We start from the raw sequence: 26,979 nt of genomic DNA, 5'->3' as shown, positions 1-26,979 counted from the left end.
GGGGATGTAGGTTGGTACTGTCTACCCGGGGTTAGAGTTAATGCTTCTTAAAGACTGTGTCTCGGTCATCCGTTTCTCAAACACCATGAAGTGCGACAAATCCAACGGAGGAGATCGAGTCTTGTGGGGAAAAGTGCGCAAACGTCTGCAGAGTGTACAAACTAATCATGGTTAGCCATGTCCCCGGTTATTGAAAGTGCGTTATATCGACTAGAAGGGGGTGAATAGGCGATTTTTATGAATTCTTCACTGAGGAATTTGCGGGTGAGGAAGTTCCTTAGCGAAGAACTACTTGCAGCGGAATAAGTACTCAGAAGTAAACATAACAGGATACAAGCATGGTCATCATGATGAAATGAAGACAAGCACAGAGTACAGAAAGCGTAAACACAGGATAACACAAGATGAAGACAAACAGACTGAAGAAACTGAACTGAGGAAATTGAGAAAGTCTTCAGTCAAAGTCTTCAAACACAGATATGAACAAGCACACATCACAGTTATGAGGAAATGAAAGAGTTGAGGAAATAGAACTAGTAGGCTTGGTGAAGACAATGAGTTGGTACCAGTTCCAACTGATGTCTCAGTTGTACATCTGGTTGGAGCGGCTAGGCATTTAAACCTGAGGACACACAGTCCTCACCGTATTCTCCTTGAACTAAGGTCACACAGACCTCGTCCAATCACTCGTGGTAAGTCTTCAGTTGACTTCCGAACCTTCACAAACTCGGTCACTCGGCGATCCACAATTCCTCTTCGATGCTCTAGACCATGACGCCTAACCGTCTGGAAGAAGCACAGTCTTCAAAGGTAACAAGCGTCGGATCCACGCAGGATCAATCTCTTCAGTGATGCTTAATCACTTTGGGTTTGTAGGTGTTTGGGTTTGGGTTTTCCTCACTTGATGAGTTTCGCTCAAAGTCCTCGGAGGATGGGATGCTCTCAATTGACAAGTGTCAGTATCTCTCGGAGCAGCCAACCAGCTAGTGGTTGTAGGGGGCGGCTATTTATAGCCTAGGGAGCAGCCCGACATGATAAGACATAAATGCCCTTCAATGATATGACCGTTAGGTGGGAAGATATTTTGGGAAAGCTGGCGCGTAGCACAACAACGTTCGGAATTTTGAGTGTCTAATTCCTCAGTGCTATCATGTTCCTCACTGTGTAGGCAATCCGCACTGGTGAATTCCTAACTCCTCAGTCAGAACAAATTCCTCAGAGACCAGAAGAACTTCATCTCTGTCACTGAAGAATATGACTGAACTGTATGAGATTTCCAATGGCTTCACTCGAAGGGATTGGTAGGTGTAGGATTTTGAGGTGAGCATCACTTGGAATTTTTTCCTTAGTATTTCCTCGATCCCCTTTAACAGTACAGTGTTTCCTATGACTCAAGAAAGAGAAAATGAAACTACGAAAACAAAAGTCTTCACGCTTCACGTTCCTCGAATGAATACCAAGTCTTCAAGGTCACACCAATTTCTTCACTTTCAAAGTCTTCAGAAAGTCTTCAGAATTCCAAAGTCTTCAGTCGAAGAACTTCATTTTTAGGGGTCGACTTTCTCTGTAAATATCAAACTCCTCATAGACTTATAGACCCGTGTACACTCATAAACACATTAGTCCCTTAACCTATAAGTCTTCAATACACCAAAATCACTAAGGGGCACTAGACGCACTTACAATCTCCCCCTTTTTGGTGATTGATGACAATATAGGTTAAGTTTTCAACGGGGATAATCATATGAAGTGTAAATACTGATATTGAGGAATTTGATTGCAAGATATAGAAGAACTCCCCCTGAAGATGTGCATAGTGAGGATTTTGCTTTTGAAGCAATGCACACTTGAAGAGTAATATCATGGAGATCTCCCCCTATATCTTGTAATTCATACACGCATTTGATATATAATATGAAGAATTTGAAATGCATGATGAAATATGGTGACTGATGTAATTCAGCATGCGTGCATTAACATTAACGAGGAATAAGCATGTAGAAGAACACAACAAAAGTATCAGGTCACCATAGAGTTTAAGTTACAACTCGATCCAGCAAAGTCATCAAAAGAACGAGAGTTGTAACTTAGCAAAAAAACGCCCATATAAGATAGACCCGCTTGAAGACTAACTCAAATTTCTCCCCCTTTGTCACCGAATGACCAAAAGGATCAAAACTAAGGACTAACGCCCCTGAAGAATATCAAGTTGATGAAGGAGCGCCAGCGTTGTTGAGGTCGTTTGTTGATGTAGGGCCTGCCGCAGTGTCGTCCAAGTCTTCATGCTCATCAGTTTCGCACGATGAAGAATAGGAGCTGGCCACCAAGGAAGGAACCTTGACCTTCTTGTATTTCTTCGGAGGAGGTGTAGACCAGTCAAAATCTTCCTTGAGACCCATTTGCTTCAGATCTTCTTCACCATATACATGTGACAGAATAGCCCAGGTGCGACCGAAGACTTCATGGAGGTAGTAATGGTTTTTCTTCACTGCATTGTGTGTAGTAGTCATGTTGTGAAGAATTGAACCAAACTGACACTTAACCCATTTATGGTTTTGATCCACCTTCTGGTGAAGACTTAGCAGAAGCTCATGGTCAGTCATCACACGAGGAGCAGTAGATTGAGGATTTGGCTTGGAGGCATGGGCAACAGAATCATGAGTGGCAGAGTCATCATTGGTGGAATAGGATGCGGCCTTGCGAAATTGACCATCCAATGGACGAATGCCTTCATCTATCATAGCTGGTGCCTTGCCCTTTTCATCAGCAGAAGAATAAGTCCGCTTGAGGACTTCAATCGGGGGCAAGCAGCTGAGGTGATTTTGAAAATCAGCTTTGTAGTTGAGTGAAGACCTTGTTCTGATGAATCTCATAATCCACGGAGCATAAGGCTTCAACTCAAATGGTGACATTGCGACATTGGCCAGGGTCCTCATGAAGAAATCATGGAAGTTGACGGGGATGCCATGAATGATGTTGAATAGCAGATTCTTCATGATGCCAACGACTTCTTCTTCATTCGAGTCGTGGCCCTTGATAGGACTCAATGTCTTCGTCAGAATGCGATAGACAGTCCGAGGCACATATAGCAATTCCTTCACGAGGAATTTTTTTCTGGGGGCCTGACCTGGCTTCAGTGGCTTCATCAGCACTTGCATATAGTGGTTTGTAAGCTCAGGCTCTTGGTACGTGCAACGAGCAGCTTCAAGGGGAGGACTGAGAGGTAAAGCATGAAGCAATTCACTAGCTGGCGCCTTGTAGTGAGTGTTTTCGGTCATCCAGTCCAACACCCATGAATTTACATCTTCAGAATCTCCGGTGATGTGCAGCGTTGCATAGAATTGAAGAATGAGTTCTTCATTCCAATCATAGATGTCAGTGCAGAAATTTAACAGTCTAGCATCGTGAAGAACACTGAGGACTGGCATGAAGCATGGCAGAGATTCCATATCCACGTGAGGAATGTGTTCATGATCGAAGACTTTATCTTTGTCAAACAACACTAAGGAATAGAAATTTGCTTGGCTGGCAGTCCAGAAACACCTCTTTCTAATGCGAGCAGAGTCATAGGGGTTGTAATCAGTGAAGAATACGTGCTCGCCGAAGAAATCATCAGTCTTGAATTTTTGCTTCCTGGAGAATGGATCCTTAGGCTTGGGTTGAGGAGTGTCAATCAGTTGCATCACTACCTCAGGAATCGCAATCTCAGGTTCTTCAGGCTGAGGAATTTCTGGTTCTTCTTCAGTGACAACCTGGGTCTTCAATTCTTGATTTTCATTTTCTTCAGCACTAGTGGATGGAATTTCTTCATGGATAGATGCAGAGGGTTGATTTTCTTCAGAGCCCATTTGAACAGTTTGTGCAGGGGACTGAGGGATTTGCTGTACAGGTGTGAACAGTGGAGAGTTGGGGTGCTGACTTTCCCAAAAGTCATCATTCAGTACTGGTGTGGTACAGCCAATGTCCACATATTCATCTTCCATTTCTTCAATGCCAGCCTCTTCAGCAGTAAACTGAGGCATAGGCGAGGAAACAGCTGGAGTTGAAGGGATTTCATCCACTTCAATTTCTTCATCAATCTGCTCTGACATAGCAACAGAAGGAGTTTCTTCATCAGATCCGCTAGGGATCATATATTCTTCATCAAAAGGGATGATTTCCTTTGATGGCATGGAGGAGATAGGAACAACATCAATGGGGTTTGCAAATGAACTTGTCATAGACTTCATTTTCTTCGGAGCTGAAGAATCTGAAGGAGCTGATGCTTTCCTTTTCTTCACTGCTGCACATTCTGCAGCCTTGGTCTTCTTCACATCTGATGCAGATGGAAGGATTGGAGTTGGGGTAGGCGCAGGAGGAGCAGAGGAATTTGGTTCATTTTCTTCAGGTGCAACTGATGCAGTTGCCCTAACTTCTTCATTTTCTTCAGGCGCACCACTAGTGGATGCCCTGGCAATTTCTTCAATGGCTGGAATGCAGTCATCAGCCCTGGAACTCACATTTTCTTCAGCAGCCTGAAAGTCATCAGCGGTGCTGGCATGTTCTTCAAAGATGCTTCAGACTGAGGAATTTCTTGTTGCGATGGGGCTGCAACATTTGAGGTGAACTTCCCAGTCAGTTTAACAAACCTGACTTTGGCTCCTTGCCAATCAGCATAGTAAGCATTGAAATAATTGCTGAGGACTTTGATTTCAGACTGGATCTTCACAAGTTCATCAGTTGTCATAGAGACAACATTGTTCTTCCGGAATTTCTCCTTCTTGTACTGCGCTTTCTTGATCTGCCTGGCCTTCTCATACTTCCATTTTTCTTGTTCGATGAAGGCAGTCAGCATATGACTTTGGCTAGGAGTCAACTTGAAATCAGGCAGAGGAGTGTTTGGGTCCTTGTGCCAGAGATCAATGTAGTCGAGGATCAACTTTGGATCCAACAGCAGAGGCACATTAGTGCCCTTGGCTCTAGCGGCCCTGACTTGCCTATCTCCGATGACTTTCGCAAGTTCATCATCATCAGCTTCGTCTTCTTCAGACGGTACTTGGAAGGCGACCTGCTTCTTGTGAGGACTTGGTCGAGGACCTCGTCTAGCAGTAGTCTCTTTCTTCAGCAGAGAGGGGCCAGCTGAGGAATTTGGTCCAGCTGAGGAACTTGCAGAAGGTCCTGAGGCAATAGAGATGCCTGTCGTCCTTTGGCACGTGGCAAGATGCACAAGTGTTGAGGATTTTGTCGGAGCAGCTGAGGACTTTGGAGGAGGAGCTGAGGACTTTGGAGGAGCAGGAGCAGCGTGAGGAACTGGCCGTGAGGGCTTTGAGGATTCTGGCCGTGAGGGCATTGCTGAGGAACTTGGCCTTGAGGGCATTGAAGGTGAAGCAATTGATTTGTGCGCAGGCTTCTTGGACATGGCCTTCTTAGGCTTGACAGAGGCCTCAGCAGCAGCAGCAGCAGAGTCTTCATTAAATTTCCTCACTGCTTCTTTGGCTTGTCTAGCCAGCTTGGCTTGGCGCTTGGCCCATTCATCAGGATAATCCTCACCGCCCTTGAGGCTGGTGAGATCCGCTTCTTGGCCAGGTGCCAACGGAGGTCTTGGGCATGGAGGATTTAGAGCGAATTTATTCATGTACTTGGGAGTTACATACCTGTACTCCCTCCACTCTCTTGCCCATCTCCTCTCAATCCTCTGTATGCGCACCTTGCACTGATTTTTGTCTTCTTTTCCAAACTTGTCCTCATCAGGAGTGCCGTAATCCATGATTATATCATCAGGAATTTCAAACGCAGTGTTGACCTCAGGCCTCTTTCCTCCTTTCTGTGGTTCTTTCCATCATCCATTTTCTTCAGATGAGGAATTTGAACAATGGAATTTTCTGAAGAAGTATGCAACTTTTCTTCGAGGAACGCTGCAAATGAGTTAAGTTGATGAGAACCTAGTGATTCAGCAGCGGACATGAGTACCTGTGAATAGAGTATAGTTGCGAGGAATTTGGAGAGGTCATATGCGTTCTCAGAAGGTTTTGTAAACAGAACAGAGGAATTAGACCAGACGAGTCTTGAAGAATTTCACTAAGCTTTCTTTGCCTTAGGTTCCAGAGTTGTGTAGATCAAAGATCCACACAATTGAGGAATCTTGAAGAAAAACGTAGCTTAGAGAAATATATCAAGAACAGATGACATGTGAGGTGTTTTAGTGTGTGAGGATTTGAAGAAAAACACCTTTGAAGATTTTAGTGAAATCATTTGAATCAAAGAGGGAAGTAAAAGTAACTTTTAATTACCCTGGACGAAGAACACGACGAACTGTGAGGTAGAGATGTGAAGTTCGTCAATGCAGATCTTCCACGCCCTAACTCAGCGGAGGAAGACAGCTACGGCGGCAGCGGAGGGAAGATTTCCGCGGCCGGCGCGAGTACGACGACGATGAGGTCGAGGCAGTGAAGCTCTTCCTCACCGGCGACGATGAAGTAGCAGCGGCGCTAGAGTTTGAGAAGCTCGAGCGGGAGAGAGAGAGCGAGCGGAGTAAAGGAAGTGAGGAAGGGGAGGGGGGTATTTATAGCCACGGTGAAAAACTGTTCGCCCAAAGATTTTGGACGAACGTGCCCCTGACCCTTCTCATTTGCTTGACATGTGTCACCCACGCACTGAGAAGTGGAGATCGTGTGAGATCGTGGGTGAATAGATAGGTATTATCGTGGAATGCGGTACGGTTTGAGCGGCAAAGCCGAAAGTTTTGGATAAGATAAGTTAAAAGTTCCGTTTGCAAATTCTTCAGCTGACAAGGACATAGTGAAGATTTTGAACGAGTTTCAAATAGAACGCACATTTAGAATTTGTGAATAGATTGGGTTGAGTATAGCATAGAGGGGGAAGGGTCCGATCACATTCACTTAGCAGAAAAAGCAACTTGAAGAATTAGCCATAAGTGAATGTTGTAGAGGACATAAACTCACATATATATAAAGTCAATGAAGAAAAACGATGGAAACAGTGAAGATAATGCAAAGTTGAAGAATATGAACAACTGAGGAATTTCAAACACTGAGGAAGAACTCAAATTTAAGATTTTCAACTTTTGGTGGTGGCGTGACCCACCGTATAAGAATGATGATTTCAGACACCGCGTACAATTGTCGTAGGGTTCTGAGAATCAAATTCTTCGTTAATTTCTTCACACTTAGATTGTTAGTCTTCATTGATTTGAAGAAAAACGTTTCTTCATGTGTTGCACATCTAAGTCATCAAATTTGCATGTGTTAGGATGAGTGTCCTTTTCAAAGAACATTCGAAGATTCTAAGATATTTAGCTCACACCGCAACTTGCTAAATCTCTTCTCATCCAAGGGCTTTGTGAAGATATCGGCAAGCTGGTCTTCAGTCTTCACGTGCTCATAGAGATGTTGCCCTTCAACACATGATCAAGAAGAAAATGATGAAGAATCTGAATGTGCTTTGTCTTCGAGTGCTGAACTGGGTTGTGAGCTATCTTGATGGCACTCTCATTGTCACAGAAGAGAGGCACATTCTTCACGTTGACGCCGTAGTCCTTGAGAGTTTGCTTCATCCATAGCAATTGAGCACAGCAAGAACCAGCAGCAATGTACTCAGCTTCAGCAGTAGACAGTGATACGCAGTTCTGTTTCTTCGAGGACCAACAGACCAAAGATCGTCCGAGGAAATGACATGTACCAGATGTTGACTTGCGGTCCACACGATCACCAGCATAGTCAGAGTCAGAATATCCAATGAGATCAAAAGCCGAGCCCTTGGGGTACCATAATCCAAGTGTTGGTGTGTGAGCTAGATATCGAAGAATATGCTTCACAGCCTTATGGTGTGATTCCTTCGGTGTAGCTTGAAATCGGGCACACATGCAAACACTAAGCATTATATCTGGCCTAGATGCACATAAGTACAATAAAGAACCAATCATGGAGCGGTATACCTTATGATCGAAGTCAATACCATTTTCATCAGTGCACAGATGGCCATTTGTGGGCATAGGAATTTTGACGCCTTTGCAATCTTGCATGCCGAATTTCCTCAGTACATCCTTGAGGTATTTCTCCTGAGATATGAATATGCCATTGCGCTGTTGACGAATTTGAAGACCTAAGAAGAATTTCAATTCTCCCATCATAGACATTTGATATTCTTCACTCATCATATAGGCAAATTCATCACTATAACGTTGGTCAGTACAGCCAAAGATAATATCATCAACATATATTTGGCACACAAACAGTTCACCATCATAAGATTTAGTGAAAAGAGTAGGGTCGAGTGAACCGGGTTTGAAGCCTTTCTTCATGAGGAATTCCTTCAAAGTATCATACCACGCCCGAGGGGCCTGCTTGAGGCCATAGAGGGCCTTATTGAGTCTGAAGACTTTGTCAGGATTCTTTGGATCTTCAAAACCTGGGGGTTGAGCAACATATACTTCTTCCTCAAGCTTACCATTGAGGAATGCACTTTTCACATCCATTTGATATAAAGTGATATCATGATGGTTAGCATAAGCAAGTAATATGCGAATAGCCTCAAGTCTAGCAACAGGTGCAAAAGTTTCATCGAAATCAATTCCTTCAACCTGTGTGTAGCCTTGAGCTACAAGCCGTGCCTTATTCCTCACCACAAGGCCATTTTCATCTTGCTTGTTGCGGTAGATCCACTTTGTGCCAATGATATTGTGCTTGCGAGGATCTGGACGTTTGACCAGTTCCCAGACGTTGTTGAGCTCGAATTGATGTAATTCTTCTTGCATGGCCTGAATCCACTCAGGCTCCAGAAATGCTTCATCTACCTTAGTGGGCTCTGTAATAGTGACAAAAGCATAGTGCTCACAAAAGTTAGATAAATGTGAAGCTTTTGAGCGTGTGAGAGGACCTGGTGCTTCAATGTCATCGATGATCTTTTCAACTTGCACTTCTTTTGCAACGCGAGGATGAGCTGGTTGTCGTCGAGGAATTTGATCAGCATTTTCTTTAGCACCATTTTCTTCAGGTGCATCAGCTCGACGTTCTTCACGTTATGGAATGATTTCTTCAGCAGGTTCTTCAGTAGGAATGACATCCTCAGTAGCCTTGGACTTGATGGTTTCCTCAAGAGACTGTTCATCTAGCACAGGAGGTAGGTGCTCTCTTTGCGAGCCATTAGTTTCATCGAACCGCACATCTACAGTTTCAACAATCTTGTGAAGAACATTGTTGAAGACTCTGTAGGTGTGCGAGTCCTTTCCGTAACCAAGCATGAAACCTTCATGTGCTTTCGGTGCAAATTCAGCATTGTGATGAGGATCTCTAATCCAACATTCAGCACCGAAGACTTTGAAATAACTCACATTTGGTTTGTTGTCAGTGAGGAGTTCATAAGTAGTCTTCTTGAAGAATTTGTGAAGATATACTCTGTTGATGATGTGGCATGCAGTATAAATTGCCTCAATCCAGAAGTGACGAGGCGTCTTGTACTCATCAAGCATGGTGCGAGCCATCTCAACAAGAGTTCTATTCTTGCGCTCCACGACGCCATTCTGTTGAGGAGTATAAGGAGCAGATAACTCATGAGTAATACCAAGTTCATCAAGATAGTCATCAAGACCAGAATTCTTGAACTCAGTTCCATTGTCACTTCTGATGTGCTTGATCTTCACACCAAAGTTGGTTGAAGCCCTCGAGGAAAATCGTTTGAAGACTTCCTGCACTTCATGTTTGTAAGTAACAATGTGTACCCATGTGTAACGAGAGTAATCATCAACAATAACAAGACCATAGAGAGATGCATCATTTGTGACTGCAGAATAATGGTTAGGACCAAAGAGATCCATGTGAAGCAATTCAAATGGACGAGTAGTAGTCATGATAGTCTTCGCTGGATGCTTGGCCTTGGTCATCTTTCCAGCTTCACAGGCTCCGCATAAGTGATCCTTGAGGAATTTGACATTCTCAATGCCAATGACATGCTTCTTCTTCGCAAGCGTGTGCAAATTCCTCATGCCTGCATGACCACGTCGATGCCATAGCCAGCCTTCTGAAGCTTTTGCAAGTAGGCACACGGCTGGTTGTGGTCCTGTAGAGAAATCAACAATATACAGATCTCCTCTCCTAAAGCCTTCGAAGACTTTGGAATTGTCAGCTTCCATAACCACAACACAACGATACTTGCCAAAAACAACAACCATATCAAGATCACAAAGCATTGAGACGGACATGAGGTTGTATCCTAAGGACTCGACAAGCATGACTTTGTCCATGTGTCGATCCTTTGTGATCGCAACCTTACCTAGACCCAATACCTTGCTTCTGCCTTTGTCAGCGAAGATGATATGCTTCAGATGAGATGGTGATAAGGGAGCATCCAGCAAAAGATTCTTGTCACCAGTCATGTGGTTTGTACATCCACTATCGAGAACCCACTCATTTGCTTTGGGTTGATCATCCTACACATGAATTAGTGCAGCTTACGAACTCATATACTTCATCAGTGAAGAATATGACATCAAATTCATCAAATCAATTTCATCAAGCAGAGAAACAGATATAGCAGTATGAGGACGTGAGAAATGAGGATTCATTTCTTCATGATGCATGCGTCCATTCAGGCAATTTGTCAGGTCCCCAGCAAATTCTTCAGACGTTAAAGTACGTCTGGAGACCTGACCCTGCATAAGAGATTAGTTCTTTTTCTTCACCACCCACATCTGAAGGGGTGGCAAAGAGTTCATCACTATGCGAGCTCCATAAGCGAATGGTGGCATAGAAGCCAGACCATTTTGTTTCACATAAGAGGGGTTAGGGTAAGCATATGAATAAGCAGAGAAATTCTTCGAGGACTTATGAACATAATGGTTAGAAGAATAATGCTCATATTCATAGCCCTTCACTCTACCCTGCGAAACAGAGTTGTTAGCACGATGATGTTCATATGAGGACTTTGATCCTTTTGAGGAATTTGATCCACGTGAAGAATTTGGTCCGTATGAGGACTTGGATCCATATGAAGAATTTGGTCCATATGAAGAATTTGATCTGGGGTTCCTATTCTTCACAGGTGGTGTCATGAGGACATTCACCTGAAGACTTTCAAGGCACCTTTTGGGAACCCAGATTTTCTTCGTAGGGGAACCGTTCCTGTAGTTAGTGCTAACATATCTAGCAAATACTTTACCATTCTGATTTTTGAACAGTTTATAGTTGGAGTCAAATGACTCATCAGAAGAATGAGGAGATTCACATGTAAAGCCAGATAGATTAGATGGATCAACTGGAGGTCCCTTTGCAGCAACCCATGAGGTTTTGGGGTACTGCTCAGGCTTCCAATATGTACCATCAGCATTGAGTTTCCTCTCAAAGGCAATACCCTCTTTCCTAGGGTTCCTGTTGAGGATCTGCTTTTTAAGCACATCACAAAGAGTCTGATGCCCTTTGAGGCTTTTGTACATGCCTGTCATGTACAATTCCTTCAGCCCTGCATCGTCAGTGATACTAGCAATGTCCTCAGATGAGGAATTAGTGATAGCAGAGGCAGGTGAAGAATTTGTAACATTAGAAGCATTTGAACATTCAGGTGAAGAATTAGCAGATTCACGTTCAATGCATTTCAAACATGGAGGAACAAATTCTTCCTGAGAAGCGCTGATTTGTTGAGCAAGTAATGAATCGCGCTCCTTCTGAAGATCTTCATAACTCACTCTTAGCTTTTCAAGATCTTGCTTTCTTTGAAGAAATTCATAAGAAAGCTTCTCATGATCAGATAAGAGAGTGTTATGATGACCTTGAAGGTTGTCAAACCTAGTCTGAAGTCTCTGAAGATTTTCAGTCAAGGTTTTAGTGCGATCCATTTCTTCACCCAACATATCATCACTTTTGTCTAGCATGTTTTGAACCTTTTCAAAAGCCCTTTGTTGTTTCACAGCAATCTTAGCAAGTTTAGAATAGCTGGGCTTGAGGTTTTCATCAGATTCATTCTCACTTGATTCAGAGGAGGTATATTTGAGTACCTTGGCACCCTTTGCCATGAAGCAATAGGTGGGAGCGTAGTCATCATTGCCTTCATCAGCCTTGTTGGTGAGGTCATTTTCTTCAGTGTTGAAGATAGACTTGCTGACGAATGCAGTAGCGAGGGCTAGGCTCGCCACACCGGATTCGGACTCCTCAGATGCCTCCTCTTCCTCATTTTCTTCAGATTCAGCCTCAGAGTCCATTTCCTTGCCAATGAATGCCCGAGCCTTCTTGGAGCTGCTCTTCTTGTGAGATGAAGACTTTGAGGATTTTGATGATGAAGATTTTGAGGATTTCTTCTTTTTCTTCGCATCATCAGAACTGTAATCCTTGTATTTCTTCTTCTTTGATTCCTTTTCCCACTGAGGACAATCTTGAATGTAGTGTCCAGGTTTCTTGCATTTGTGACAAAGCCTCTTCTTGTAGTCACTGGATGAGGAATCATTGCTCCTTGAGGGTCTTCCAAAGCGACCACGTCTTGAGAACTTCTGGAATTTCTTCACGAGCAGTGCTAGCTCCTGGCTCAGTTCTTCAGGATCACCAAGGCTGCTATCAGAATCTTCATCTTCAGACTCAGAGACTGCCTTGGCCTTCAGTGCACGTGATCTGCCATAGCTCGAACCATAGAGATCTCTCTTCTCAGCAAGCTGGAACTCATGAGTATTTAGCCTCTCGAGGATATCAGCGGGATCAAGTGACTTGTAATCAGCACGTTCTTGTATCATCAATGCCAGAGTATCAAATGAGGAATCAAGCGATCTCAGCAATTTCTTCACCACCTCATGGTCGGTGATGTCAGTGGCACCAAGCGCTTGAAGCGGTTGCAAGGAACATCAACTCGAGAGTCACGCTGTCAGTCAGGCGATCGAAGGTTTGTTGAACATTTTCATTGTCGAGTCTTTTGAAGCGGTTGAAGAGATTGCAAAGAACATCAACTCGAGAGTCACGCTGTGTTGAGACTCCTTCATTCACTTTGGACAGCCTATCCCAGATAAGCTTAGCAGTTTCCAAAGCACTCACTCTTCCATACTGTCCTTTGCTCAGATGGCCACATATGATATTCTTCGCTTGAGAATCGAGTTGCTTGAATCTCTTCACATCAGCAACATTAAGAGAAGGTGTGACTGAGGGAACACCATTTTCCACAACATACCAGTGATCGTTATCAATTGCTTCAAGATGCATTCGCATCTTATTCTTCCAGTAGGGGTAGTCTGTCCCATCGAAGGTAGGACACCCAGTAGAGACCTTGATCATACCTGCGGTCGACATAACTAAAACTCTAGGCGGTTAAACCAAAATCACACAGAACAAGGGAGTACCTTGCTCTGATACCAATTGAAAGTGCGTTATATCGACTAGAGGGGTGGTGAATAGGCGATTTTTATGAATTCTTCACCGAGGAATTTGCGGGTGAGGAAATTCCTTAGCGAAGAACTACTTGCAGTGGAATAAGTACTCAGAAGTAAACATAACAGGATACAAGCATGGTCATCATGATGAAATGAAGATAAGCACAGAGTACAGAAAGCGTAAACACAGGATAACACAAGATGAAGACAAACAGACTAAAGAAATTGAACTGAGGAAATTGAGAAAGTGTTCAGTCAAAGTCTTCAAACACAGATATGAACAAGCACACAGTACAGTTATGAGGAAATGAAAGAGTTGAGGAAATAGAACCAGTAGGCTTGGTGAAGACAATGATTTGGTAGACCAGTTCCAACTGCTGTCTCAGTTGTACATCTGGTTGGAGCGGCTAGGTATTTAAACCTGAGGACACACAGTCCCGGACACACAGTCCTCACCGTATTCTCCTTGAAATAAGGTCACACAGACCTCGTCCAATCACTCGTGGTAAGTCTTCAGATGACTTCCGAACCTTCACAAACTCAGTCACTCGGCGATCCACAATTCCTCTTGGATGCTCTAGACCATGATGCCTAACCGTCTGGAAGAAGCACAGTCTTCAAAGGTAACAAGCATCGGATCCACGCAGGATCAATCTCTTCAGTGATGCTCAATCACTTTGGGTTTGTAGGTGTTTGGGTTTGGGTTTTCCTCACTTGATGATTTTCGCTCAAAGTCCTTGGAGGATCGGATGCTCTCAATTGACAAATGTCAGTTTCTCTCGGAGCAGCCAACCAGCTAGTGGTTGTAGGGGGCGGCTATTTATAGCCTAGGGAGCAGCCCGACATGATAAGACATAAATGCCCTTCAATGATATGACCGTTAGGTGGGTAAGATATTTTGGGACAGCTGGCGCATAGCACAGCAACGGTCGGAATTTTGAGTGTCAAATTCCTCAGGGCTATCATGTTCCTCACTGTGTAGGCAATCCGCACTGGCGAATTCCTAACTCCTCAGTTAGAACAAATTCCTCAGAGACCAGAAGAACTTCGTCTCTGTCACTGAAGAATATGACTGAACTGTATGAGATTTCCAATGGCTTCACTCGAAGGGATTGGTAGGTGTAGGATTTTGAGATGAGCATCACTTGGAATTTTTCCTTAGTATTTCCTCGACCCCCTTTAACAGTACGGTGTTTCCTATGACTCAAGAAAGAGAAAATGAAACTACGAAAACAAAAGTCTTCACGCTTCATGTTCCTCGAATGAATACCAAGTCTTCAAGGTCACACCAATTTCTTCACTTTCAAAGTCTTCAGAAAGTCTTCAGAATTCCAAAGTCTTCAGTCGAAGAACTTCATTTTTAGGGGTCGACTTTCTCTGTAAATATCAAACTCCTCATAGACTTATAGACCTATGTACACTCATAAACACATTAGTCCCTTAACCTATAAGTCTTCAATACACCAAAATCACTAAGGGGCACTAGATGCACTTACAGTTATGGACATCTTGAGTATCTGGTTCTTGGATTATCATGTTGATCTCATCACTCTATTTAATGAAATTGTTGGGTTACTAATGATTTGGTAATATTTTGGGATTGAGTTGGGGATATACCTTCTCAATGTTTTCAACAAACTTTGTAGTTAAATAAAATATATTCCTTTGCAGTAGGGAAAAATTGGCTTTATGCAAAAATAAACCTAGAGCTTTCCACCAGCCAAATATGCATGTAGTGATAGCTATTATTCATCATTATCCTATGTTGTGAATTTGCCAGTACATTCAATGTACTGACCCTTTGTGGCTGCAACGTCTCATGTTGCAGGAATCTTACGACGAGTAAGTGATACGTTAGGGTTACGATTTCTACACTCAACTTTGCCGTTGGTGTTGATGGGAATCCACAACCTTGTTGTTACTTCCGCTATTTGGATTGAGGTAATAGTACTTACGTTACTTTATACATGTGATTTACATCTGTTATAAATCCTCGAGTACTGTGTGTGTCAGCATACCGATCCAGGGATGACACCTAAGCACATAGACTTGACCGTCTGAGGTCGGGTCACTACATTATAGTACCTTAAAGTGGTGGTTTGTTTTCTTATACTAACGGAGCTCATGAGATTTTCTGTTGAGTTTTGTGTTGTGAAGTTTTCAAGTTTTTGGGTAAACATTTGATGGATTTTGGAATAAGGAGTGGCAAGAGCCTAAGCTTGGGGATGCCCAAGGCACCCCAAGGTAAAATTCAAGGACAACCAAAAGCCTAAGCTTGGGGATGCCCCGGAAGGCATCCCCTCTTTCGTCTTCGTTCATCGGTAACTTTACTTGAGGCTATATTTTTATTCACCACATGATATGTGTTTTGCTTGGAGCGTCTTGTATGATTTGAGTCTTTGCTTTTTTACTTTACCACAATCATCCTTGCTGTACACACCTTTTGGAGAGACACACATGAATCAGAATTTATTAGAATACTCTATGTGCTTCACTTATATCTTTTGAGCTAGATAATTTTGCTCTAGTGCTTCGCTTATATTTTTTAGAGCACGGTGGTGGTTTTATTTTATAGAAATTATTGATCTCTCATGCTTCACTTATATTATTGTGAGAGTCTTTTAGAACAGCATGGTAATTTGCTTTGGCTATAAAACTAGTCCTAATATGATAGGCATCCAAGATGGGTATAATAAAAACTTTCATATAGAGTGCATTGAATAAGTTTGATACTTGATAGTTGTTTTGAGATATAAAGGTGGTAATATTAGAGTCATGCTAGTTGGGTAATTGTGGAATTGAGAAATACTTGTGTTGAGGTTTGCAAGTCCCGTAGCATGCACGTATGGTAAATGTTGTGTGACAAATTTGAAGCATGAGGTGTTCCTTGATTGCTTTCCTTATGTGTGGAGGTCGGGATCGCGCCATGGTTAACTCCTACCAACCCTTCCCCTAGGAGCATGCGCGTAGTGCTTGGTTTTGATGACTTGTAGATTTTTGCAATAAGTATGTGAGTTCTTTATGACTAATGTTGAGTCCATGGATTATACCCACTCTCACCTTTCCATCATTGCTAGCCTCTTCGGTACCGTGCATTGCCCTTTCTCACCTTGAGAGTTGGCGCAAACTTCGCCGGTGCATCCAAACCCCGTGATACGATACACTCTATCACACATAAGCCTGCTTATATCTTCCTCAAAACAGCCACCATACCTACCTATTATGGCATTTCCATAGCCATTCCGAGATATATTGCCATGCAACTTACCACCGTTCCGTTTATTATGACACGCTCCATCATTGTCATATTGCTTTGCATGATCATGTAGTTGACATCGTATTTGTGGCAAAGCCACCTTCATAATTCTTTCATACATGTCACTCTTGATTCATTGCATATCCCGGTACACCGCCGGAGGCATACACATAGAGTCATATTTTGTTCTAAGTATCGAGTTGTAATTCTTGAGTTGTAAGTAAATAGAAGTGTGATGATTTTAATTAGAGAATTGTACCATGTGAGGAAAGGATGATGGAGACTATGATTCCCCCATAAGTCGGGATGAGACTCCGGACGAAAGAAAAAAAAAGAAAAAAAGGAGAAAAAAAGAGAGGCCAAAGAAGCCCAAACAAAAAAATGAGAGAAAAAGAGAGAAGGGACAATGTTACTATCCTTTTTCCACTCTTGTGCTTCAAAGTAGCACCATGATCTTCATGATAGAGAGTCTCTTATTTTGTCACTTTCATATGCTAGTGGGAATTTTTCATTATAGAACTTGGATTGTATATTGCAATGATGGGCTTCCCAAAATGCCCTAGGTCTTCATGAGCAAGCAAGTTGGATGCACACCCACTTAGTTTCTTTTGATGAGCTTTCATATAATTATAGCTCTAGTGCATCCGTTGCATGGCAATCCCTACTCCTTGCATTGACATCAATTGATGGGCATCTCCATAGCCCGTTGATTAGCCGCGTCAATGTGAGACTTTCTTTTTTTGTCTTCTCACACAACCTCCATCATCATATTCTATTCCACCCAAAGTGCTATGTCCATGGCTCGCGCTCATATATTGTGTAAAAGTTGAAAGAGTTTGAAAAGGCTAAGTATGAAACAATTTCTTGGCTGAAACCGGGGTTGTGCATGATAGGAGCATTTTGTGTGACGAAAATGAAGCATGGCCAAACTATATGATTTTGTAGGGATAAGCTTTCTTTGACTATGTTATTTTGATAAGACATAATTGCTTGGTTAGCATGCTTGAAGTATTATTATTTTTATGTCAATATTAAACGTTTGTCTAGAATCTTTCAGATCTGAACATTCATGCCAGAATAAAGAGAATTACATTGAGAATTATGCTAGGTAGCATTCCACATCAAAAATTCTGTTTTTATCATTTACCTACTCGAGGACAAGCAGGAATTAAGCTTGGGGATGCTTGATACGTCTCCAACGTATCTATAATTTTTGATTGTTCCATGCTATTATATTATCTATTTTGGATGTTTAATGGGCTTTATTATGCACTTTTATATTATTTTTGGGACTAACCTACTAATCGGAGGCCAAGTGCAAATTGCTATTTTTGCCTATTTCAGTGTTTCGCAGAAAAGGAATATCAAACGGAATCCAAATGGAATCAAACCTTCGCGAAGATTGTTTTGTAATAAACGCAATCCAGGAGACTTGGAGTGGACGTCAAGGAAGCAATGAGGCGGCCACGAGGCAGGAGGGCGCGCCCTAGGGGGGTGGGCGCGCCCCCACCCTCATGGGCCCCTCGCAGCTCCACCGACCTACTTCTTTCGCCTATATATACTCATATACCCTGAAAACATCCAGGAGCACCACGAAACCCTATTTCCACCGCCGCAACCTTCTGTACCCGTGAGATCCCATCTTGGGGCCTTTTCCGGCGCTCCGCCGGAGGGAGAATCGATCACGGAGGGCTTCTACATCAACACCATAGCCTCTCCGATGATGTGTGAGTAGTTTACCACAGACCTTCGGGTCCATAGTTATTAGCTAGATGGCTTCTTCTCTCTCTTTGGATCTCAATACAAAGTTCTCCCCGATCTTCTTGGAGATCTATTCGATGTAATACTTTTTGCGGTGTGTTTGTCGAGATCCGATGAATTGTGGGTTTATGATCAAGATTATCTATGAACAATATTTGGTTCTTCTCTGAATACTTATATGCTGATTTGATATCTTTGCAAGTCTCTTCGAATTATCAGTTTGGTTTGGCCTACTAGATTGATCTTTCTTGCAATGGGATAAGTGCTTAGCTTTGGGTTCAATCTTGCGGTGTTCGATCCCAGTGACAGAAAGGGAACCGACACGTATTGTATTGTTGCCATCGAGGATAAAAAGATGGGGTTTATATCATATTGCTTGAGTTTATCCTTCTACATCATGTCATCTTGCTTAATGCATTACTCTGTTCTTATGAACTTAATACTCTAGATGCATGATGGATAGCGGTCGATGTGTTGAGTAATAGTATTAGATGCAGAATCGTTTCGGTCTACTTATCGCAGACGTGATGCCTATATACATGATCATGCCTAGACATTCTCATAACTATGCGCTTTTCTATCAATTGCTCGGCAGTATTTTGTTCACCCACCGTAAAATATGCTATCTTGAGAGAAGCCACTAGAGAAACCTATGGCCCCCGGGTCTATTTTACATCATATTAGTTTTCCGTCAACTTGCCAATTTCTGTCGCTGTTCTTTTACTTTTCAATCTATACAACAAAAATACCAAAAATATTTATCTTATTATCTTTATCAGATCTCATTTTTGCAAGTGGCAATGAAGGGATTGACAACCCCTTTTATCGCGTTTGTTGCAAGGTTCTTATTTGTTTGTGCAAGTGCTAGGCGATTTGCGTGTAGTCTCCTACTGGATTGATACCTTGGTTCTCAAAAACCGAGGGAAATACTTACGCTACTTTGCTGCATCACCCTTTCCTCTTCAAGGGAAAACCAACACATGCTCAAGAGGTAGCAGTTATTCTCACGCTGAGTGGACTCCGCTCATCATTCACGAGAAAAATGGTTGGTAACCAGGATGCCCAGTCCCATGCTCAAATCAAATCAAAATAATTGCAAACAAACCTCCCCAGGACTGTTGTTAGTTGGACGGTACCCGTTGTTTTGAACCAGCCGTGGAGTGTGCTTGTTGGTGGTGGGGGAGTATAAACTTTACCATTCTGTTTGGGAACCGCCTATAATGTATGTAGCATGGAAGATACCGAGATCTCTTAGTTATTATGTTGACAATGGAAGTATGCCGCTCAAAATATTATTCAATCTCTATTTCAAAACTCGAGCTCTGGCACCTCTGCAAATCTCTGCTTCCCTCTGCGAAGGGGCTATCTATTTACTTTTATTGCTGAGTCATCATCCTCTTATAAAAAGCACCAGTTAGAGAGCACCACTGTCAGTTGTATGCATTTTTATTAATTTATATTGAGTATGACTATGACTGGATCTCTTTTACCATGAATTACAATGTCTAGTCAGTCCTTGATCTTTAGGGGTGCTCTGCATTTATGTTTTGCGGTCTCAGAAAGGGCTAGTGAGATACCATCTTGTTATATCATATCATGATTGTTTTGAGAAAGTGTTGTCATCCGAGATTTATTATTATTGCTCTCTAGCTGATTATGCCATTGATATGAATAAATGTGAGACCTAAAAGTTATTGTGAATATGGTTAGTTCATAATCTTTGCTGAAAACTTGAATGCTAGCTTTACATATTTACAACAACAAGATCAAATAGAGTTTGTAAAAGTTTTTCTTTATCACTTTCAGTTTGTCAACTGAATTGCTTGAGGACAAGCAATGGGTTAAGCTTGGGGGAGTTGATACGTCTCCGTAGTATCTACTTTTACAAACTCTTTTGCCCTTGTTTTGGACTCTAACTTGCATGTTTGAATGAAACTAACCCGGACTGACGCTGTTTTCAGCAGAATTGCCATAGTGTTATTTTTGTCCAGAATAAAAAGTTCTCAGAATGACCTGAAACTTCACGGAGATAACTTTTGGAATTAATAAAAAATATTGGCCAAAGAATCAAGTGAAGGGGGCCCACACCAAGGCCACAAGGGTGGGGGCGCGTCACCCGACCTTGTGGGCCCCCTGGCCTCCACCGACCTCAACTCCAGCTCCATATATTCTCTTTTGGGGAGAAAAAAATCAGAGAGAAGGATTCATCATGTTTTACGATACGGAGCCACCACCAAGCCCTGCTCTTCCTCGGGAGGGCAGATCTAGAGTCCGTTCGGGGCTTCGAAGAGGGGAATCCGTTGCCATCGTCATCATAAACCATCCTCCATCACCAATTTCATGATGCTCACCGCCGTGCGTGAGTAATTCCATCGTAGGTTTGCTGGACGGTGATGGGTTGGATGAGATTTACCATGTAATCGAGTTAGTTTTGTTAGGGTTTGATCCCTAGTATCCACTATATTCTAAGATTGATGTTGCTATGACTTTGCTATGCTTAATGCTTGTCATTAGGGCTCGAGTGACATGATTTCAGATCTGAAACTATTATGTTTTCATGAATATATTTGTGTTCTTGATCCTATCTTGCAAGTCAATAGTCACCTACCACGTGTTATGATCCGGAAACCCCGGAGTGACAATAGTCGAGACCACTCCCGGTGATGACCGTAGTTTGAGGAGTTCATGTATTCACTAAGTGCTAATGCTTCGGTCCGGTACTCTATTAAAAGGAGGCCTTAATATCCCGTAGTTTCCAATAGGACCCCGCTGCCACGGGAGGGTAGGACAAAAGATGTCATGCAAGTTCTTTTCCATAAGCATGTATGACTATATTCGGAATACATGCCTACATTATATCGATGAACTGGAGCTAGTTCTTTGTCACCCTATGTTATAACCGTTGCATGATGAATGCCATCCAACATAATTATCCATCATTGATCCATTGCCTACGAGCTTTTCACATGTTGATCTTTGCTTCGTTACGTTTCCGTTGCCACTGTTACGATTACTACAAAACTGTTACTATCACTTTTGCCACCGTTACCGTTACTTCCATACTACTTTGCTACTAAATACTTTGCTACAGATATTAAGTCTTTCAGGTGTGGTTGAATTGACAACTCAACTGCTAATACTCAAGAGTATTCTTTGGCTCCCTAATGTCGCTTGAAGCTACGTCGGTATTTCCCCAAAGAGGAAGGGATGATGCAGCACAACGGCGGTAGGTTTTGCCCTCAGATATGAAACCAAGGTTATCGAACCAGTAGGAGAACCAAGCAACACAATGTAAATAGCCCCTGCACACAAATAACAACACCTCGCAACCCGACGTGTTAAAGGGGTTGTCAATCCCTTTCGGGTAACGGCGCCAGAAACGGTGCGTGGACGGGATAAAATTGTAATAGATTGACACTGGTACAGCGACGTGCTAAACAAACGGTTTTTAACCCCGTTCCGCGACGGCATTTGGAACCGTCGCCAAGTGAGTGTGGGCAATAGGGGGGTCCTTCCCACACGACCCAGAAATCGTCGGGGATAGGCCCTCCTGGGACCCAGGCTGGGGCCGTGTGCGATCGGGCGAGGCATCGAAACCCAATCATTTCCATAGGTATGTACATCCCACACGGTAATCCGAGAAAATCATTTCCGTAGGTATGTACATCCCACACGGTGAATCCCAGAAAATCATTTCCGTAGGTATCTACATCCCACACGGTGAATCCCAGAAAATCATTTCCGTAGGTATGTACATCCCACACGGTGAATCCCAGAAAAACATTTCCATAGGTATGTATATCACACACAGTTCTTTGTGTGGAAACGTTTGTGCAAGGTGCCCTAACACAAACAGTTTCTTGCCGGAAGCCATGTGTGATTGTTAGTTGACCGAACACGCCTACTTTCTAGAAACCGTGCGGGTTGTTTGAGTTCATCGCCCACGGTGCTGTCTGAGTAACCGTTTGCAATAGAAAACCCAATAAGTAGGGTAATTAGCCTATTATTGATAATCCATGTACTAATCAAACTGAAATTTCTTATAAAACACGCCAGATATTTCATATAAAAGCAACCAGGATTTCATAATCGAATTACATCAGATAGCTTCGGCACTCAGTTACGCCATTACACAACAGCACCAAGTTTCACATGCAGCATCAAAAACGTTTAGAAAGTAGCATCATACACGGTAAATAGACAGATGAATCTCATCTGGGAAACTGCAGAAGCGGAAGGCAAATATTGAGCCTTCAGTGATGTTGAATGTCCTTGCAACTTTAGGCTAGTGGCTATGGATAATTGCCCGCCCAACCTTCGTCCTCTTCAGCAAGTCTTCAATATTGTACCGTGGGTGTTGAATGAATACCTTCCTCGCCTCTTGACCATGCAGGTGGTTTGAGAGGTAATCATCGGTGAACTGCTTTGAAAAGTACTGAAAACAAAGGTTTGCATAAATCGCTGTTGTAAATTTTGAAATGGCGCAAGGGGTAAAAACAAGGTAAAAGAGTTGGTACCATCCTATAGTTGACTGATGTCTTCTTCATTGTGCAAACAAAGATCTTGCTATTAGCGTGGCAAGTTTCTTCATCCTAACAATCTTTCTAAGTTTCTTGACTTGAATGATATTCATGGACATCTCATTTCCCCATATGCAAAATGGGTCGAACAGTGGGTCTAAGCCTCTGACAGCGGGACCTACATGTGCAAGACCAAATTGTAAGAAACCTAAATATTAGAATGATTCCTGCAACTGCACAATAATGTGCTATTAGCCAAAGGACCCTGCTTGAACAAACCTCGATGGTAAACCGCAGTGTCTCCCATTGTTTCCCTGCAACACACATAAGGAAGATCTTGATCAGGTTAACTGAGAGTTGCCATACTATAAGTAGAATATGTATTGAGTACAACCAAATTCGATTGGTGTCACATGCATAACAATACAAAATTGTACCCACAACAAATGAAAATCAAATTGCAGAACTGAACCAAACAGTTAAATGGACAGCAAACCAAATGAACCAAAATAGTTAACTGAGCACGACATTGCAGAATAGAAACATGTAAAGATAAGACAGTTAACAAAACAAAGAATGCTTGACAATAGTACTATGAAATGTAGCAATTGTTGGACCAAAGTGTTAACTGAACATTCACTTCAGAGGATGAAACTGTTAACTGAACATCTGATTGCATATTAACATTACAGAGGACAAATCACTAGAAGGCACTGGCGGTGGCCTCGAGAAAACATCACGAACTGTATTTTAAAGTAGACAACTGCGTGGTGGTGTCGACGGTGGCCTCGAAGACGAGGTGCTCCTCTAAGATCTGGTGGTCGACACGCATGGCAGCCATAGCGACCTCGTTCGCACGTGCGGCCGCATGCTACTGAGCTCCATGTTATACTGTGTGCAAAATGGTTGTGGGCGGCGCCTAATTGGAGGAGGGGGCAGTGATTTTGGTGGAAGGTGTCGCTCCGTCGGTCGGGGCATGTGGGACGGGAAAGGAGGAGGATGGTGTGGGTGGGGTGTAGATTACCTGAACATATCGACGCGGCCGCGCAGCAAGAAGAAGGGTCGGCGGCGAGGAGGCCGCGCAGCAAGAAGAAGGGTCGCCAGCGAGGAGGCGGCACTGCAAGAAGAAGGGTCGCCGGTGAGGAGGTGGTGCTGCAAGAAGAAGGGTACCCGGCGAGGAGGCGGTGCTACAAGAAGAAGGGTCGCCGGCGAGGAGGCTGAGCTGCCAGTAAGCAGCAGTGAAGGTTTGAACTTGGAAAGCAAGGAGAAACAGTGGAAATGTGGCTTTTGGTAGGAGGGAGGGGGCGGGGCGATAGATATCTCCGCGGTGGCAAAAAAAATTCGCTCGGTGCCACGAGAAACTGGCGCGCAAGTGTGGTTCAAGCGGGGGCGGTGGACTGTAGACGACGAAGCTTCCTGCGTAAGCTAGACAAGACGGTGCGCCAAGATATTTTATATCGCATCCCACATGATTCTTTCTAGTAAACTGTTTGTGGTATACCTGGTTTTTTCATTTTGTTTTGAAAGACAAAATGGTGTTACGGAGGGAAAGGATGGTGTTTGAATTGCCAGAACATTTACGTACAGTGAACATGTGTGACGCCCTCGATTCAATCGTACACTACTCATACATGCAAATGTATACGATCAAGATCAAGGACTCACGGGAAGATATCACAACACACCTCTAGACACAAATTAAATAATACAAGCTTTATATTACAAGCCAGGGGCTTCGAGGGCTCGAATACATCTGCTTGAAAACACAAGAGTTAACGGAAGCAACAATATCTGAGTACAGACATGAGTTAGACAAGTTTTCCTTAAGAAGGCTAGCACAAAAGCAACAACGATCGAAAAGGCAAGGCCTCCTGCCTGGGAGCCTCCTAACTACTCCTGGTCGTCGGCGGCCTCCACGTAGTAGTAGGCACCCTCGGTGTAGTACGTAGAAATCGTCGGTGGTGACGTCTGGCTCCTGGACTCCGTCATCTGGTTGCGTCATCCGAGATGAATGGAAAAAGGGGGGAAAGAGGAAGCAAAGCAACCGTGAGTACTCATCTAAAGTACTCAGCAAGCAAGGATCTATACTACATATGCAACATTATCAAGGGAAGGCTATATATGTGGACTGGGCTGCAGAAATGCCATAATAAGAGGGGGGACAAGCTAGTCCTATCGAAGACTAACATCTTCCGGAAACCACCATCTTGCAGCAACAGGAGGCAGTAGAGTAGTATAACATAATTCATATTTATGTTGTTGTATCAACGCTCCGGGATCCTTTCTCGACTCCCGAAGCAACATATCCAAATCATGCCTCAGCATCCAGTTCTAGTTGTATCGATCGGGATACAACTCCGACTGTCCGTTACCATAGGACAGGCTATCGATAGATGTTTTCTTCCCTGCAGGGGTGCACTAGCTTACCCACCACGCTCGATTAACTCCGGACGGACACACTTTCCTGGGTCATGCCTGGCCTCGGCCAAACAATACGCCGCAACTCGACCTAGGCTTAATAGAGAGGTCAGCACGCCGGACTAAACCTATGCCCCCAGGGGTCATGGGCCATCGCCCCGGGAACTCCTGCACGTTGCGAACGCGGCCGGTGAGCAGACCTCGCTACCTCCTTAAAAAGGCAGGTGCTTACGCAGTCCAACCCAGCGCGCGTTGCTCAGTTGCTGACGTCTATTAAGCTTCGGCTGATGCATACGACGCAGAACGCCCATACTATGCCCACGTGATGGTTAGTGCTATCAGGCCAGAGGCCCCTCGGATCAATATCCAAATCGTAGTGGATTAGGAACGCGCGGTAACAAGCAGAGAATCACGAAAGATGTGACCCCATTGCCCCGTCTCGAGGACTTGCGGCAAGGGCTAAGAATGTCGGGCCACGCCTCGTAATTATCTCGCGGGCACCCTCCAGGTCAACCCGACTCCACATCACTCGCCATTAAGCTCGCGCGGGTACCCCTCAGGGCTGACCCGTCTTTAGTAACATGGTTCAGTGTAAAGTCATAGTAACCATAGTAACCGTGTGTCTAACACCAAGGGAAACCTGAGGAATCACCCTTGACGGATTCCACTCGATGTAATCATCAAGGTGAACATAAGAGGATCCACCCTCTAGGTTCACACTTGAGGGGTTGCACGACAGAGTCGTATCGGAAGTGGTTAAGGCGGAATCACCCTCGATGACCACGACCGAATAGCTACACTACAGGGTTAACATCAGAAGTGCTGATGAGGTCTCACCCTCAGCACTCGATAGTAACCCAGTAGTGTCGAGCAACTAAGGGGAAAGTGACGTGCGGTGCCGGGACCTGGTCTTCAATCCCATTGATCGGGTATTCGATGACGAAGCAGGGGCAACAAGGAAAAGGTGGGGGTCACTGATGGATCACTAACCAACATATACTAAACAGTTCAGGATAAGCAGGTAAGGTACAACAGCAGGTACAAAAACAGGCTATGCATCAGAATAGGAGCAATCACATACAATAGCAATATCTAATGCAAGCATAAGAGAATAGAATGGGCGATATCGGAATGATCAAAGGGGGGGGCTTGCCTGGAAGCTTCGCTAAAAGGGAAGAAGGGTCGTCATCAACGTAGACCGGAGAGAAGAGGGGGAAGAAACAATAAATATAAAGCAAACAAAGCATCATAAAGCATAACATGGAAACACGCGGTGTTAGGGTGAACTAACGCAATGCTAGACGTTGCAGGCGGAGAGGGAAAACATCCGGAGGGGTTTTTCCGGCGTCTGACGTTTTCCGGACATATGAAAAGAGAGGGTAAGGTTCCATGTAAAGCATGCTAGGGGCATGTGATAGATGAACAGACCGCGTATTCGGATTCGTTGGATTTTTCTGAGCAACTTTCATGTAGAAAGCATTTTCATCCGAGTTACGGATTAATTTCTACGAATTTCTAAAGTTTTAAACAAATTCTAGAATTATTAAATAACAGAAAAGGAAATATGACATCAGCATTGCGTGGGGATGACATCAGCAGTCAACAGACTCGCTGACCAGGGTCAAACCTGCCATCTGGGGCTAGTGGGACCCACATGTCATAGTCAGAGGGCTTAACTAAGTTTAACT

The sequence above is a fragment of the Triticum aestivum genome, chromosome 4D (genome assembly GCF_018294505.1).
Source record: "Triticum aestivum cultivar Chinese Spring chromosome 4D, IWGSC CS RefSeq v2.1, whole genome shotgun sequence".
In the NCBI taxonomy this organism is placed as follows: Eukaryota; Viridiplantae; Streptophyta; class Magnoliopsida; order Poales; family Poaceae; genus Triticum; species Triticum aestivum.
Note: the sequence above shows the minus strand (reverse complement) of the source record.